Source organism: Pinus tabuliformis, chromosome 9, assembly GCF_031772625.1.
Source record: "Pinus tabuliformis cultivar Carrire ecotype Pingquan chromosome 9, CPIR1, whole genome shotgun sequence".
Lineage (NCBI taxonomy): Eukaryota > Viridiplantae > Streptophyta > Pinopsida > Pinales > Pinaceae > Pinus > Pinus tabuliformis.
Window position 1 is genome coordinate 1,452,422,268 of NC_142307.1, and position 17,851 is coordinate 1,452,440,118.

The 17,851-nt window shown below is 38.8% G+C and overlaps 1 pseudogene across 1 annotated transcript in view; it reads right to left on the reverse strand.

The window, feature by feature from the left end:
- Positions 1–16,038, reverse strand: part of LOC149154057 (insulin-degrading enzyme-like 1, peroxisomal) — a 681,568-nt pseudogene extending 665,530 nt beyond the window's left edge. The window contains exon 1 of the transcript XR_016262205.1: positions 15,715–16,038. The product of XR_016262205.1 is annotated as an insulin-degrading enzyme-like 1, peroxisomal (transcript). The remainder of the gene's footprint in view (positions 1–15,714) is intronic.
- Between the last annotated feature and the right edge of the window lie 1,813 nt (positions 16,039–17,851).

Here is a 17,851-nt window from a genome sequence, read left to right on the forward strand (position 1 = left end):
GTAACTCTGCGTGCAGCTTTGCTGTTACTCTGCGTTCAGCTTTGCTGTAACTCTGCGTGCAGCTTTGCTGTAACTCTGCGTTCAGCTTTGCTGTAACTCTGCGTGCAGCTTTGCTGTAACTCTGCGTGCAGCTTTGCTGTAACTCTGCGTGCAGCTTTGCTGTAACTCTGCGTTCAGCTTTGCTGTAACTCTGCGTGCAGCTTTGCTGTAACTCTGCGTTCAGCTTTGCTGTAACTCTGCGTGCAGCTTTGCTGTAACTCTGCGTTCAGCTTTGCTGTAACTCCGCTTGCAGCTTTGCTGTTACACCGCCCAGAAATCTCCCTTGCTCTCTTGCTCTCCTTCTCTCAATCTGCTCATGAAAGAATAAATGATCTTTTCCACCTTTTCCTCCCTTAACCCAACCCTATATGACTTTTGGGTGATCCCTAAATCCAATGGCTGAAATAGATTTAGATCAATGGCTGAGATTAAATGCTCATTTAAATCTCACTTTCTATTTTTTAATTCACCCCACTTTAATAAAGACCCACTTAGTCATTTATTTCCAAAGTCACTTTTCCTTTCTAATTTTTTTTCATTGACTTTATAAAGTCACTTTAAAATTAGACTTAGTAACTTTATCACTTAAAGTCACTTTCAAATTAGATTTAACTTTATAAAAATTATAAAGTTACTTTAGGAGAAAAATTAAATTCTTTTGGACTCTTTTCCCTAGGCCAAAGATCAAAGCCTTAGGGAACCACCTGTCCTTCGGTACCAAATTTCAACACTCCCTCTTACCGAGGAAGGTGTTCCTCACCACACCCATCTTGTCTCTGAAGTAGACATGCTTGCCCCGTGGTAAGGCTTTGGTAAGAATATCTGCAACCTGCTCATCAGTGGAAATATACTCAAGCTTCACAGCTCCCTTCTGAACATGGTCTTTGATGAAATGATATCTGATCCCGATATGCTTTGACCTGTCATGAAATACTGGATTCTCCGTGAGTTTAATGCAACTCTGATTATCACAGTAAATCACTGAAGGTCTCAACGGCTGACCAAATAAGCCAAACAACATCTTGCGAAGCCAGATGGCCTCACAACTAGCTAGACTGGCTGCCATATACTCTGCTTCCGCTGAACTCAGTGCTACTGACTGCTGCTTCCGGCTGAACCATGACACTACTGCTGAACCCAACCCAAAACAACACCCTGAAGTGCTCTTCCTATCAGAAGCACAACCTGCCCAATCAGAATCAGTGTATCCTGCCAATCTCACTCCATCTCCCTGCCTGTAGTCCAGACCATAATCCACTGTCCCCTGCAAGTACCGCAAAATGTGTTTTGCAGCCACCCAGTGAACCTTCCTAGGCTCACACATAAACTGACTCATCGTGTTGACTGCAAAACAGATATCTGGTCTGGTGTTGACCAAATACATCAAGGAACCAATCAGCTGCCTGTACAATGTGGGATCCACCAACTCGGAATCCGAAGCATGAAGCTTCTTCCAGTTGGTGATCATCGGTGTCGACATGGGTCTACAATCCTCCATGTGGAATCTGCTAAGGATGTCCACAATATACTTCCCCTGCCCCAGGAAGAAATGCCCCTCCTCCTGCCACACCTCCAAACCCAAAAAGTAATGCATCAAGCCGATGTCCTTCATCTCAAACTCCGCCGCAAGATCTCTCTTGCAGTGCTCTATGAGTCTCTCTGCACCTGTAATGATCAAGTCATCCACATACAGCACCAGAATGAGAGGCTCCTCACCAATCACAATAAAGTAAAGGTTCGGATCTGCCTCACTCTTTGTGAAACCCATCCCCTGCAAGTATGCATCTATCCTGGAGTACCAAGCTCTGGGAGCTTGCTTCAGGCCATAAAGGGCCTTCTTCAATCTGCACACATGGGACTCCTTCCCATGCACCTCAAAGCCCTGTGGCTGCTCAATGTACACCTCCTCCTGTATGAAGCCATTGAGAAATGCGGTCTTCACATCCATCTGGTGGATCTTCCAACCCATCTCTGCTGCTATCGATATAATGGAGCGGATCGAAGTATATCGAGCCACGGGAGCGAAGGTCTCCTCATAATCAACTCCCTCTACCTGGGAGAACCCTCTAGCCACAAACCTTGCTTTGAATTTCTCAATGCTGCCATCTGCAGCATGCTTTACCTTGTAAAGCCATCTGGAAGTAACCACGGATTTGCCCTCAGGCCTCGGCACCACCTCCCAAACATCATTCTTCATGATAGAAGAATACTCCTCCTGCATGGCCTCTCTCCAGACCTGCTGGCTAGCTGCCTCCTCATAGCTAGAAGGCTCAGAGTCAAGGATGCTGGTAACCATCGCCATATAGCTACAAAATCTCTCAGGTGGTCTACTCTCTCTGACCGGCCTCTTCGGCTCAGCAACAGATGTGGCATCTCTCAAGGTGTCCTAAAGCCACTTGGGCTTCCTCTTCCCTGAGCATGCTTCTCCCATAGGAGAATGAAACTCCTCCTCCTCATCCCCATCAGTAGCCTGAACTCCTGACTGTCTGTCTGCTGTCCTCCTGCCTGCACCTGAACCTGTAGAAGCTGAGGTACCGTGTGAACTGTCCATCAGTGGACTCCCTAGTGAACTGCTCTGCATGCTGCCCGGAGCACCACCCCTCTGGCTCGGCGAGCCACTACTCACTGATGGCCCTGACATCCTCATAGATGTACCTCCGGATCCTCCTGATCCCTGCCCACTGGATCCCTGCGACTGACTCAACTGCTGCTGAGGGTCTGGCTGATCCAGATACTCTAACTCCCGTGACCTCCTAAAGGCCCTGTCCTCCTCGAACTTCACATCCCGTCTGACAACAACTTTCCTCTGTGCAGGAATGTAAATCCGAAAGGCCTTTGAGGTCTCACTGTAGCCCACAAAGATACCCTTCTCTGCGGTGGGCTCTAGTTTGGTCCTCTTCTCCTTGGGTATATAGGAGTATGTAATGCATCCAAAGATATGAAGATGACCAAGATCAGGCTTCTTCCCAGAGAAAGCCTCCTCCGGAGTCATGTGCCCCAAGGCACGATGCGGACTCCTGTTCTGCAAGTAAACAGCTGTGTTGCAGGCCTCTGCCCACAAGAACAATGGCAACCCCTGATCATATAACATGGCTTTGGCAGCCCCTATGATGGATCTGTTCTTCCTCTCCGCAACCCCGTTCTGCTGGGGGTTGTAAGGAACAGTGAACTCCCTCCTAATGCCTGCCTCCGCACAATAGTCAACAAACTCTCCAAGGGTGTACTCTCCTCCATTGTCCGACCTCAGGGACTTGATCTTTCGACCTGTCTGAGTCTCCACAAGAGCTCTGAACTCCTGAAACCGCTTGAAGACCTCACTCTTGGTCTTCAAGAAATAAATCCAGGTCCTCCTGGAGTGATCATCAATGAATAGAACATAGTACTCATATCCACTCAAGGAAACATGAGACATCCGACCGCTCACATCGGAATGAATCAAATCAAGTATCCCAGTCGCTCTGCTGTCACTGCTGGGAAAAGGGGATTTGGCAAACTTGCCCATCGCACAACCTCTGCAAGTATCATGGTGATCAGTACTGAAATCTGGCACACCTGTAGTGATCTCCCGCAATGTCCTCAAGGCTCCATGAGACATGTGCCCCATCCTGCGGTGCCAAATCTCACACAGCTCAGAACTGCTAGCTCTGCTGTCGGTACTACAACTCAATGCCAAAGGGGGCTGGAATGCAAACTTGTACACCTTTGCATGGCGTACACCTATCACTCTAGCTGAATCAGCTGGAGAGCCCCTGGGATACATCAACACCTGTCCTTCCCTGAACAGTACCTCATATCCTCTGTCCTCCAAAGCTGAGACGGATATGAGGTTCTTCCTCATCCCTGGCACATAAAGAACCTCTGACACCTTCAAGGGAGGTTTGGACTTCCTCTGAAATGTCACTGTCCCCACCCCGACTGCTCTAACAACTTTGTCATCACCGAGTACTACCTCAATATCAGTGCCACTCTCTGAAAGCTCTGAGAAGTACTCCCGGACTCCTGTCATGTGACGTGAAGCCCCACTGTCCACATACCAGATACCTGTAGATGCTCCGCTAATCGAGGGAAAAGCATGCTCCCTCTGAACCTGTGTGGCAGGTGATCCTGCACTAGAGGACTCACATGTAGTGAACGCAAACTCCCGGTCAAAACGACCTGCAAAGTCCTCAATCTCAGCTGACGCTGCCACATCCTGGGTCTTCCCCTTCTTCTTCTTCTTCTCCGGACACACAACTGCATAGTGTCCCATCTTCTGACAATTCCAACACTTCACTTTGGAATAGTCCTTTTGTGAGTTACCCTGTTTACCTTTACCTTTGCCTTTGCCTCCACCACCGCTTGTGGAAGCCTGCTTCTTCCCTTTGCCTTTCTTGCCTCCTGCCATCAGTGCTACGTCCTCATCCTGCTCAACTGGCTTGGCTGCCCCAAGCTGTCCTTTCCTGATCTCTGTCTGAATACAATCATCCCAAAACCTCTCCCATGTGGGAAGGGTCTCACGTGCACAAACCCCATCAGCAAAGTTCAACCATGAACGGGGGAGGCCATTCACTGCAATACGCACCAACTCAGTGGATGGAATGGCCTCTCCAATCGCTGCCAACTCATCTCTCACATTGGTAATCTTTGTGAGATATCCAGCTGCACTATCATTCCCCATCTTAATGTTCTTCAGTTTCTCCTTCAGGACCATCTTCCGGTTCTCATTGGTACTCTGGTAGAGATTGGACAATGCTGTCCACATCTCATGGGCATTGCTCTTTCCTCTCACATGAGGAATGCAATGATCTTTGATTCCGTCTAGAATCAGCCTCTTACCCTTGTTGTTCTTTTTATTATAAGCTGCCAACTGAGTAGCATCAGTAGGCACAACAACAGGGTGCTGTGCTGTATGCACCATGATATCCCAGACTTCTGCCTCCTCAAAGATACTCTGCATTCTCTCCTTCCAAACGCTGTAATTTGTATGCCCATCCAACCTATCCTCCACCCTCAATCCCAATGACATCTTGCTGTCCTAAAACTGAAAAATAGCACTGCTGTGGTAAAGATAAACCTGCTGTTTATGAAAAATCAGCTTGCTGGAATTTTCTGAGTGAAAAAATCAGCAGCTGTATTTTTCTCTTTTGCTGTCCCAAACTGCCCTTCAGCACTCAAGCTCTGATACCATGTAAAAATTTCTGATTTCCCACCCCGGTTTTCAGTTTCTCCTTATTTCTCCCATATAGTTAAATGCCCTTTCCCATAACCATACATTCAACAAGCTGGAAAAAATAAATATTGCTGAAAACACAAATTCTGGAAATTTTACAGAATGCTGGAAATTGCAGAAATAAAAATCAGCAGTAATAAACAGCCATTAAAACACATTTAAACACAGAGATTTTTGGTCAACTTGACCCTGGAAAAACCCCCTACAACTCTTGGGGAAAACCAGTTTGAGAGCTCTTCTTTATTTCTGGAAAATGCCTTTTTACAGTAGGAGAAATGTTCAGCAAAAAATCAACAAACAGACTTTTACAACTTATCTCAGCCTTGCTGAAACACCGTTGCTGTTACACCGTTGCTGTTGCTGTTACTCCGCTTTCAACTTTGCTGTGACACCGCTTGCAGCTTTGCTGTTACTCTGCGTGCAGCGTTGCTGTTACTCTGCGTTCAGCTTTGCTGTAACTCTGCGTGCAGCTTTGCTGTTACTCTGCGTTCAGCTTTGCTGTAACTCTGCGTGCAGCTTTGCTGTTACTCTGCGTTCAGCTTTGCTGTAACTCTGCGTGCAGCTTTGCTGTAACTCTGCGTTCAGCTTTGCTGTAACTCTGCGTGCAGCTTTGCTGTAACTCTGCGTGCAGCTTTGCTGTAACTCTGCGTTCAGCTTTGCTGTAACTCTGCGTGCAGCTTTGCTGTAACTCTGCGTTCAGCTTTGCTGTAACTCCGCTTGCAGCTTTGCTGTTACACCGCCCAGAAATCTCCCTTGCTCTCTTGCTCTCCTTCTCTCAATCTGCTCATGAAAGAATAAATGATCTTTTCCACCTTTTCCTCCCTTAACCCAACCCTAAATGACTTTTGGGTGATCCCTAAATCCAATGGCTGAAATAGATTTAGATCAATGGCTGAGATTAAATGCTCATTTAAATCTCACTTTCTATTTTTTAATTCACCCCACTTTAATAAAGACCCACTTAGTCATTTATTTCCAAAGTCACTTTTCCTTTCTAATTTTTTTCATTGACTTTATAAAGTCACTTTAAAATTAGACTTAGTAACTTTATCACTTAAAGTCACTTTCAAATTAGATTTAACTTTATAAAAATTATAAAGTTACTTTAGGAGAAAAATTAAATTCTTTTGGACTCTTTTCCCTAGGCCAAAGATCAAAGCCTTAGGGAACCACCTGTCCTTCGGTACCAAATTTCAACAGGCACTATTTCGTCAAAGGTTAGAGTCGACCAATATCTTCTGCGATTATCAAAGTTGCATCAAGCTCTCTGGGAATCCAGTGTTTCATGATAGGTCGAAACACATCAACATCAGATATCACTTCATCAAGGATTGTGTGCAGAATGGATCAGTTCGGCTATAGTATGTTTCCAAACATCAGCAAGTTGCAGATATTCTCACAAAAGCCTTGGGTAAAACAAAGTTTGTTTTCTTCAGGGGAAAGTTGGGAGTCGTGGAGAACACCTTCCTCGCTAAGAGGGAGTGTTAGTTTTTGTAGCTCAGACAGGTGTTCTAGTCTCATATGGTGTCTATGAGACTAAGGAACACAAGAGGATTAATTATCTCCAATACCCAAAAAATGTTTCCTAGTGAAATTGTCTTAATTAAATTAATTAGCCAGTTTTAATTATTTTCCTAAGTCTAACTTAGGGAAATGGGTTAATTAATTAGGATTAATTGAGACAAATTGATTTTTCTCTAGAGACTTCTAGAAAAGTTATTTTTAGAAGTCGATATGATCTTAGCCATTAATTGGAGTTAGATCGTGGTCGTTGATTCGTCAACGAGAGATTATAAGAGGAGATTGATGGGACCATTAGAGATCATTCAAAGAGTTCAAAAGAACAAATTTGCAGTGATAGCAAGCGCGCAGTGACAGTGTGGGAGACACCAACAGTATGGATCAACATAGATTGAGATCGATTTTCCGAAGAGAGATTCTTCACAACAATTTCAGATTCTCAACGATAAAGGGAGATCGATTTATCGCAGAACCGAAATTTCTCAAGCCAGTGTGAATTGTTTCAGGGAATCTAAGTTGTCTGGGCAAGTGCGACTTTTGCAGTGGGATCGATTTGCATAGGAGAAATCGAGTTTGCCAGTGAAGGACAAAATACCAGTGGAGGCCAAGTTATTTTCCCAGTGGGTGTAAGCTTTTGGAGAGGACGAGTTATTTGTCGAAAGGCGCCAATTAGATCGATTTAGGGATACAAAGAGAGGTCGAATTGATTTAGAGGGGTCGGGTTGCTTTCAGGGGTTCAAGTCAACTTGCAGAGTGAAGAAATAAAAAAATTGGAGCTTTGCCAGTAAACAACTAGCAGTTTATGTAATTCTTAATTGTTGAAGAATAATAAAAATCCCTTATCTACAGAACTGTTTTTCTAGGTATAATTTGTCCAAAAAAATGGTGTCCATTTTATGTGTGTGATTTTCTCAGCTCCTGTGGTTTTTTTATTTGTGAAATTGCAATTGTGTTATTTTCGGTATTTGTCGTGAATTAAATTTCTATAAGACATAATCTGCAAAGAGAGAGGATTAATAACCAGTATCTGCAATAGAATTTTCACACTCACGTTCAAAGGAATACCTCTCGAGTAATTAGATTCTGGTCTTGACTTTGGTGAGAAGAGGACACAATCAAGAAAGTAAGAAAATCCTCCTCTGGTGCTATGGGTATGAATCATGGGCAACCTTGCGGACTATTAGAACACCCCAAATATCATTCGGGGTTTGTAGTCGCAAAAAGGAGGTGCCCAATGTGCCATGAAATTCTCATCCTTTTTTTGCTTAGTCAGCCAAGAAAATTAGGCCTGCCTCCAAATTTGGTGCTTGTACCAATGCTAAAATTCGGTCCGATGTCACAACCCTTGGCTAGAGAATGACAATAATCCACCCATATTAATGGACTTTCCTCAATTTCGTTTTTGAGAAAGACTCGGCCCAAGAGTAATTTGGCTGCAAATCCACCATAGCAAATCCAACTATGAATGTCATAACAAAGATGCCTACATTCTATGCTAGGGTTTGTGAAATCACTCAACCTACCAGGAGAAAATTTCCTCTAGGGCTTCTAGCCTTTAATTTAACTTTAGTTTTCATAAATTAACCAATTGGTGCAATATAACTTGAATAAAACCCTTCAGGCTAGCAGGAAAACCTAGGGTTGATACCACTGTAATATTCCAATCTAGGATTTGCAGTAATCTTCAAAAAAAATTCATAAGAACATTTAACAAACAATTTACAAACATGATACGCCAAATGATTTTCTACTAATTATCCAGGCAAGGACATTTCATCAAACATATTGCATATAATTTAACACAAAACCCTTGTTTGACAGCAATCACAAAAAATCTTCTAAACTAACAACAAACTCAACCTTGTTATATTAAATATGGATCTGGGAAATACATACCAAATATGATTCTGAGAACATGTTAAACACCAACAAGAAATATGTATGGATGGCAATGGCTTCTCCAATGTTATGCTCCTGTGAGAGATTTCACTGACCTCTCCTCGTCTCCACATTAAGCCCCAGTGAGTGGATCATATTTGATCACTCCTCTTTGAGTGACTAGGGTGGATTCTTTCATACAGACTCTCACCCAAACAAGCTCCAAGAGCTCAACTCAATAACAAAACAATCATCCAAATATGACATGCATAAGGAGTGAGCTCTCATATCCTTTATAGTCATGGACTATTGAAACACCACGGGTGAATATCATGGGTCATCCAAATACCATTGCTTTTTTTATTCTTTTAATAAAGTGACTTATAATATTATTTTCTTTAGTCACTTCTAATTAATTAATTATTTGATATCACATCATTACTTTTTAATTTGTATCCTACGCAAATGGCTAGGCTACTGAGTTAATCTTTGTTACCAATGCTTGGAAAAAGGAATATTAAAATATCACCTATCCTTTAGTCATATTTTGTGACAATAAGCTAACCATCCATATCTACAAAGATCTGATTTAGCAACAAAGGACCAAGAATATTGAGACTCACATGCATTACATATGAGGGATGATTCATGATCAAATCATTGATTGGCAATATTTTCAATCCATAGAACATGTAGACATCTTTACCAAATCATTCATCAAGCAAAAGTTCACAGAGTTACAAGCCCACTTGGGAGTGAAGGAAACATCTGCTTTAGAGAGAGCTACTTAGTCCACTCCACACTATCCTCTTTTGGGGTGGCATTTTATTCCCACTAGGTTTTCCCTCTTTCCTCTCTATTAGGGGTATTTTTGTACTTGGGTAACCTAACATGCTTCGTATTGTCGAGACACAATTTTTTTGATGCATTATAATCACCTAATTTAGGCTTAAGGGGAGGTGTTGGTGCACATGCATCATTTTCCCTCACATGCCTACTTTTATCTTTCTTAGTGTGATTGAGCTTTATCCCTTAATTCTAGGGAGTTATCTTAGGCTAACTCCACTTTTCTAAGGATATGGACACTTATTTCCTACATTATATGGTGAAATCCTATTTTCTATAAATTAATTCCTACTTTCAAGGAAAAATAGTAGATCCTATTTTGTAGGAGCTAGTTAACTCCACTTCTCTCATGTTTGGGCTAGTTTACTCCACTTGGCTAGTAAAAGGCGAAGTTAACTCCCTCATGAAAGTGCATTGGGTAAGCATAATTGCATGAACACTAATTCTATTCTATTGCATTAAATTGCATTGTATTGTGCTTTAATCGTGGGATAAACTTTTTCTTTCCTCACATATTAATTAGAATTGCTTTACCCCAATTATTCTTCTTCTCTTCTCTTGTCTCAAATTATTAATTCTATTGTTTCGCACTTAGGTTCGAAATATTCTTGCAAGTTGATCAGCCTAAACTCACAGTGATGAATGTACACCAACAACTTCCATGGTTAAAAATAGTACTTCTTATCTTCTTCAAAATTTTGTTCTCTTTTCTAAATTAACAGTATTATCTTCTCTCAAGATAATATTAAATTATCTAATTTAAACCTTTTATCCTGATCTCTTTATCTTTCCCTATATTCATTTTTTCATTTTTCTCTATATTAGTACCTTACCTTATTAGCCCCGAGTGTTATCTCAATTGGTCGAGTTCCCATCTGAGAAAGACTCGTCCCAAGAGTAATTTGGCTGCAAATCCACCATAGTAGATTCGACTATGAACGCCATAACAAAGATCCTTATGTTTTAAGCTAGGGTTTTTTCCTCTAGGGCTTTTGGCCTCTAAATTTAACTTCAGTTTTCATAAATTAACCAATTGTTGCAGTAGAACTCAAATAAAACCCTTCAGTCTAGCACGAAAACCTAGCTTTGATACCACTGTAATATTCCAATCTAGGATTTGCAGTAATCTTCAAAAAAAAAATCATAAGAACATTTAACAAACAATTTACAAACATGATATGCCAAATGATTTTCTACTAATTATCAAGGCAAGGACATTTCATCAAACATATTGCATATAATTTAACACAAAACCCTTGTTTGACAGTGAGCACAAAAAATCTTCCAAACTAGCAACAAACTCAACCTTATTATATTAAATATGGATTTGGGAAATACATACCAAATATGATTCTGAGAACCTGTTAAACACCAACAAGAAATATGTATGGATGGCAATGGCTTCTCCAATGTTATGTTCCTGCGAGAGATTTGACTGACCTCTCCTTGTCTCCACATTAAGCCCCAGTGAGTGTATCGTATTTGATCCCTCCTCTTTGAGCGACTAGGGTGGATTCTTAAATACAGACTCTCACCCAAACGAGCTCCAAGAGCTCAACTCAATAACAAAACAATCATCCAAATATGGCATGCATAAGGAGTGAGCTCTCATATCCTTTTATAGTTATGGACTATTGAAATACCATGGGTGAATATCATGGGTCATCCAAATAACATTGCTCTTTTTCTTCTTTTAATAAAGTGACTTATAATATTATTTTCTTTAGTCACTTCTTATTAATTAATTCTTTGATATCACATCATTACTTTTTAATTTGTAGCCTATGCACATGGCTAGGCTACTGAGTTAATCTTTGTTACCAATGCTTGGAAAAATGAATATTAAAATATCACCTATCCTTTAGTCATATTTCGTGACAATAAGCTAACCATCCATATCTACAAAGATCTGATTTAGCGACAGAGGACCAAGAATATTGAGATTCACGGGCATTACATACGAGGGATGATTCATGATCAAATCATTGATTGGCAATATTTTCAATCCATAGAACAAATTGCAGACATCTTTACCAAATCATTCATCAAGAAAAAGTTCAAAAAGTTACAAGCCCACTTGGGAGTGATGGAAACATCTGCTTTAGAGAGAGCTACTTAGTCCACTCCACACTATCCTCTTTTGGGGTGGCATTTTATTCCCACTAGGTTTTCCCTCTTTCCTCTCTTTTAGGGATATTTTTGTACTTGGGTACCTAACATGGCTTCATATTGTCGAGACCCAATTTTTTTGATGCATTATAATCACCTAACTTAGGCTTAAGGGGAGGTGTTGGTGCACATGCATCATTTTCCCTCACATGCCTAATTTTATCTTTCTTAGTGTGATTGAGCTTTATTCCTTAATTCTAGGGAGTTATCTTAGGCTAACTCCACTTTCCTAATGATATGGACACTTCTTTCCTACATTGTATGGTGAAATCCTATTTTCTATAAATTAATTCCTACTTTCAAGGAAAAAGAGTAGATCCTGTTTTGTAGGAGCTAGTTAACTCCACTTCTCTCATGTGTGGGCTAGTTTACTCCACTTGACTAGTAAAAGGCGAAGTTAACTCCCTCATGAAAGTGCATTGGGTAAGCATAATTGCATGAACACTAATTCGAATCTATTGCATTAAATTGCATTGTATTGTATGCTTTAATCATGGGTTGAACTTTTTTTTTCCTCACATATTAATTAGAATTGCTTTACTCCAATTATTCTTCTTCTCTTCTCTTGTCTCAAATTATTAATTCTATTGTTTCGCACTTAGGTTCCAAATATTCTTGCAAGTTGATCAGCCTAAACTCACAGTGATGAATGTACACCAACAAATTCCATGGTTAAAAATAATACTTCTTATTTTCTTCAAAATTTTATTCTCTTTTCTAAATTAACATTATTATCTTCTCTCAAGATAATATTAAATTATCTAATTTAAACCTTTTATCCTGACCTCCTTATCTTTCCCTAGATTCATTTTTTCATTTTTCTCTATATTAGTACCTTACCTTATTAGCCCCGAGTGTTAGCTCAATTGTTCGAGTTCCCATCTGAGAAAGACTCGGCCCAAGAGTAATTTGGCTGCAAATCCACCATAGTAGATTCGACTATGAACGCCATAACAAAGATCCCTACGTTCTATGCTAGGGTTTGTGAAATCACTGAACCTGCCAGGAGAAAATTTCCTCTAGGGCTTTTGGCCTCTAAATTTAACTTCAGTTTTCATAAATTAACCAATTGTTGCAGTAGAACTCAAATAAAACCCTTCAGTCTAGCACGAAAACCTGGCTTTGATGCCACTGTAATATTCCAATCTAGGATTTGCAATAATCTTCAAAAAAATTCATAAGAACATTTAACAAACAATTTACAAATATGATACGCCCAATGATTTTCTACTAATTATCAAGGCAAGGACATTTCGTCAGCCATATTGCATATAATTTAACACAAAACCCTTATTTGACAACAAGCACAAGAAATCTTCCAAACTAGCAACAAACTCAACCTTATTATAATTAAATATAGATATGGAAATACATACCAAATATGATTCTGAGAACCTGTTAAACACTAACAAGAAATATGTAAGGATGGCTATGGCTTCTCCAATGTTATGCTCCTGTGAGAGATGTGACTGACCTCTCCTCGTCTCCACATTAAGCCCCAATGAGTGGATCGTATTTGATCCCTTCTCTTTGAGTGACTAGGGTATGATCTCAATACCAAATCCCCCTTGATTGGATCATCTAGGGTGGATTACTTACCACCAAAACTAGCCTTCTTTCATACAGGCTCTCACCTAAACAAGTTCCAAGAGCTCAACTCAATAACAAAATAATCATCCAAATATGACATGCATAAGGAGTGAGATCTCATCTCCTTTTATAGTCATGGACTATTGAAATAGAATGGTTGAATATCATGGGTCATCCAAATGCTATTGCTCTTTTTCTTCTTTTAATAAAGTGACTTATAATATTATTTTCTTTAGTCACTTCTAATTAATTAATTCTTTGATATCACATCATCACTTTTTAATCTACTAGGCTAGGCAAATGGCTAGGCTACTGAGTTAATCTCTTTTACCAATGCTTGGAAAAAGGAATATTACAATATCACCTATCCTTTAGACATATTTTGTGACAATAAGCTAACCATCCATATCTACAAAGATCTGATTTAGCGACAGAGGACCAAAAATATTGAGATTCACATGCATTACATATGAGGGATGATTCATGATCAAATTTCAATCCATAGGACAAATTGCAGACATCTTTACCAAATCCTTCATCAAGCAAAACTTCACAATGTTACAAGCCCACTTGGGAGTGAAGGAAACATTTGTTTTAGAGAGAGCTACTTAGACCACTCCATAGTATCCTCTTTTGGGGTGGCATTTTCTTCCCACTAGGTTTTCCCTCTTTCCTCTCTTTTAGGGATAATTTTGTACTTGGGTAACCTAACATGGCTTCATATTTTTGAGACGCAAATTTTTTGATGCATTATAATCACCTAATTTAGGCTTAAGGGGAGGTGTTGGTGTACATGCATCATTTTCCCTCACATGCCTAATTTTCTCTTTCTTAGTGTGATCAAGCTTTATCCCTTAATTCTAGGGAATTATCTTAGGCTAACTCCACTTTTCTAAGGATATGGACACTTCTTTCCTACATTGTATTGTGAAATCCTATTTTCTATAAATTAATTCCTACTTTCAAGGAAAAAGAGTAGATCATATTTTGTAGGAGCTAGTTAACTCCACTTCTCTCATGTGTGGGCTAGTTTACTCCACTTGGCTAGTAAAAGGCGAAGTTAACTCCCTCATGAAAGTGTATTGGGTAATTAGGGCATGTTTTTTCATGCATTGTGTGTGGTTAAACTTAGAATAGTTGCATGAACACTAATTTGATTCTATTGCATTAAATTGCATTGTATTGTATGCTTTCATTGTGGGATGAACTTTTTTTTTCCTCACATATTAATTAGAATTGCTTTACTCCAATCATTCTTCTTCTCTTTTCTTGTCTCAAATTATTAATAGTATTGTTTTGCACTTAGGTTCCAAATATTTTTGCAAGTTGATCAGCCTAAACTCACAGTGATGAATGTGCACCAACAACTTCCATGGTTAAATATACCTCTTATCTTCTTCAAAATTTGATTCTCTTTTCTAAATTATCATTATTATCTAATTTAAACCTTTTATTTTGACTTCTTTATCTTTTCCCTATATTCATTTTTTGATTTTTCTCTATGTTAGTACCTTACTTTATTAGCCCAGAGTGTGCTCAATTGGTTGAGTTCTCATCGCTAAAACATTTTGCTAATGGGAAGTCATGGGATCAATTCTCCCTTCGGGTGAATCTGCCTAGATATATTGTCTCTTTTTTTTTGAAGAAATAAGAATTTCAAAGTTTAAACACACTGGTACAAAGATTAAAGAAGTTTTTTGGAAAATCATTCGAGAGACTTATTCCATGGGGAGGTGCAATTTCCATACTACCTTGGAGACTAGGCCTGAGTTGGCCCCCTCCATGCTACCTTGGAGACTAGGCCTGAGTTGGCCCCCTCCATGCTACCTTGGAGATTAGGTCTGAGTTGACCCCCCTAACTACTCAGGAAAGTTACTGAATTTTATGTAATTGTCTGCAATAATAAAAAGTGATTGAATAAGTCAATTTACCAGATTTTAGTATTCTTCCGTTACCTCATATTTTGAGATTTCGGTTTAAAATTCAATTTTCAATTTCAATTTTGTTCTTTCGGCAATATTTTCCAATCAGTTTACTGGCAGCTCTCGGATTTGATTCACAACAGCTGCATTCATATGAGATTTTCAGCCACAGGGTTTAGCTTTTTATTTGGGTTCATAACAACAATCTACATCAATCAACCTGAATGGTGAAACCTAGAAACATAACTGCACAGAATAACAATTTAAAGCTCTTCAAGTACTCCAAAATGGTCAGCTAATTTAATGCAAATGGAAACATGTGGTCTGGTTAGTAAGTGAAAGTCTTGGGTGGTCTTTGAGGAGAGCCATGTTCAAACCCCATGGAGGACATTTTGTAGAGATTTAATCTAATCCTACACTGCAGATTTGTCCGGGTGGAGAAGAGAGCCATGGACATCATTTTGAAGAATATACATATCTATAGAGATCAACAGAAAATTATTTATATGTGAATAGATACAGTGAAAGCAGCCACCGCACCTTATCAGTATCAGGATCACTAATAAGGAGGACCTGCAGAGCGTTGGGAAGCACCACTCTCTTGTACTCCCTCTTGTCATTGAGTGGCTTTAATATGGTGACATCTCCGCCTTGTTCCATAGTTATTACTAAACACTTGTCCTTCCTCGGACTTGGGACGAGTAATTGAACTACAGAATCAATCGGACCAGCACGGATCTCGAACTGTAAGTCAGATACTACCATCACATGTATTACATAACGGATTCGCACTGAGAAGCACACAAGTTTGAAATGGTTCCCATTGACTGTGCCCACTCGCAAGATTCCTGACGTCTTCTTAAAAAGATAAAGGTAAAAAGGAAAAGATGTTAAAATATGTTTTTTAACCATACAAAATGGAGCTAGTACATACGGACAGACCGTCCAAAAATATTAAGATATTACGTAATTATATAAAAATAAACGGACAGTCTAAAAATACTAATATACTACGTAATTATACAAAAAAAACCAATACGTCAAAAGCGATTTTCTTCTTCGTCTTATTGTTTTGGCCTTTTGTTCAAGTTTCCACCGATACTTATGTCACGACTTTTATTTGTTGACTAACTGTCCCTGTATCCCTATATATGAGCAGTTCCAAATTTCATTCAGATTCTACTTTCCATGGAAATGTGGGTCCTCCCATGTGCTGCAACTCTTCCGAATCTTCCTCATAATTACGAATGAATCATTCATATATTGTGATCGATACAACTTCCATGGAATTGTATTTTCCGATTCATATCTTGTAATGTATTATTAATCAATTTCAATATTTATAATAATAATTGATTTTTCCGATTCATATCTTATACTGTATTATTAATCCAATTCAATATTTATAATAATAAATAATAATAATATAATTTAAGAGTTATAAGGTTAGATTTAAAATTTTGTGATCTATAATGTAGATAGATGTTTTTGGGATTATTCACATAATCAAGATTTGGTTAATCTTGATTATATGATTAATCTGAAAGACATCTATTTAAGTTATAAGGTTATTAGACTATTGAGAAATCACATATTAAATTGGTTTATGAGATTATTTTATTTTATTTTTAGGGGAAAATGGAATTTATCATTACAATTTGATTATTAAAATTTATTAAAAATTAACTTATTATAATTAATAATAATAATTTAATTTTAAGATAGTTGAGAAATCTCACAATATCAAATTAGTGAATCATATCTTTTTGTTTGTGAAAGAAAAGACCAATCTCCAGAATTTGATTATTAAAATTTACAAAAATCTAACTTCTAATTAGATATGAATGTAATTTTTTTATAAATTACATTTTTTATTATTAAATGATGATGATGATTAAGGTCCACTAAGACCTAAATGGTCTATTGGACCTTAAGAAACTAAGGATTAATAAAAAAAAAAAATATTTTATTTCTTTCTTAAAAAAAAAGTGTGAGAAGCGATCACTATAGTTTTGTTGACTTATTAGGTCAAAAAGATTGGTAGTGTGACAAATATTTTGAAAAATAGATCAAATATGAGTATAAGAATCTAAGAGAAAGTGTTTTTCATCTCCAATCTTCTTAGCATTGCCCATTTAACAAACTCTTTCATCCCATAGCGTTTTGGGAATTGACCAACGACCAGTTTCACTATGAAGTTCATGAAAATTAGTTATGATCTTGACAATGTTAATTTTATTCTTAACACTAATCAAGATAGGGAGATAGTTTTGGTTTTTGAGATTGACGTTAATCACCTCCTTAGAATATCGCAGTTTCCTTTTACCCTCTAGCTCTTTATTTCCCCACAATTTCTCCTTAAATTTGAAAAAAAAAAATATTATCTAGATTCTACAAGATGATCTCCTTTTTTATTCCCTAATGGTCTAGCCAAGACTAGGCATCCTTATGCCACCCTAGCTTGAGAAAAAGGTGGGGGCTTTTCCTAGAGTAAGAAGCAATTTTAGGAAACTCTTTCGCATCCATGTTGTATAACTTCTTCTTATATATAAGATACCTAGTCATAGTCATGGTTTTAATGGAGGAAACACTTGCTTCTATTAGGAGGATAGGGTAAAGAGTTGTAGGAATTTACAAGGTACGTTCCTCGGATAGAACACCAAAGGACACCGCTCAC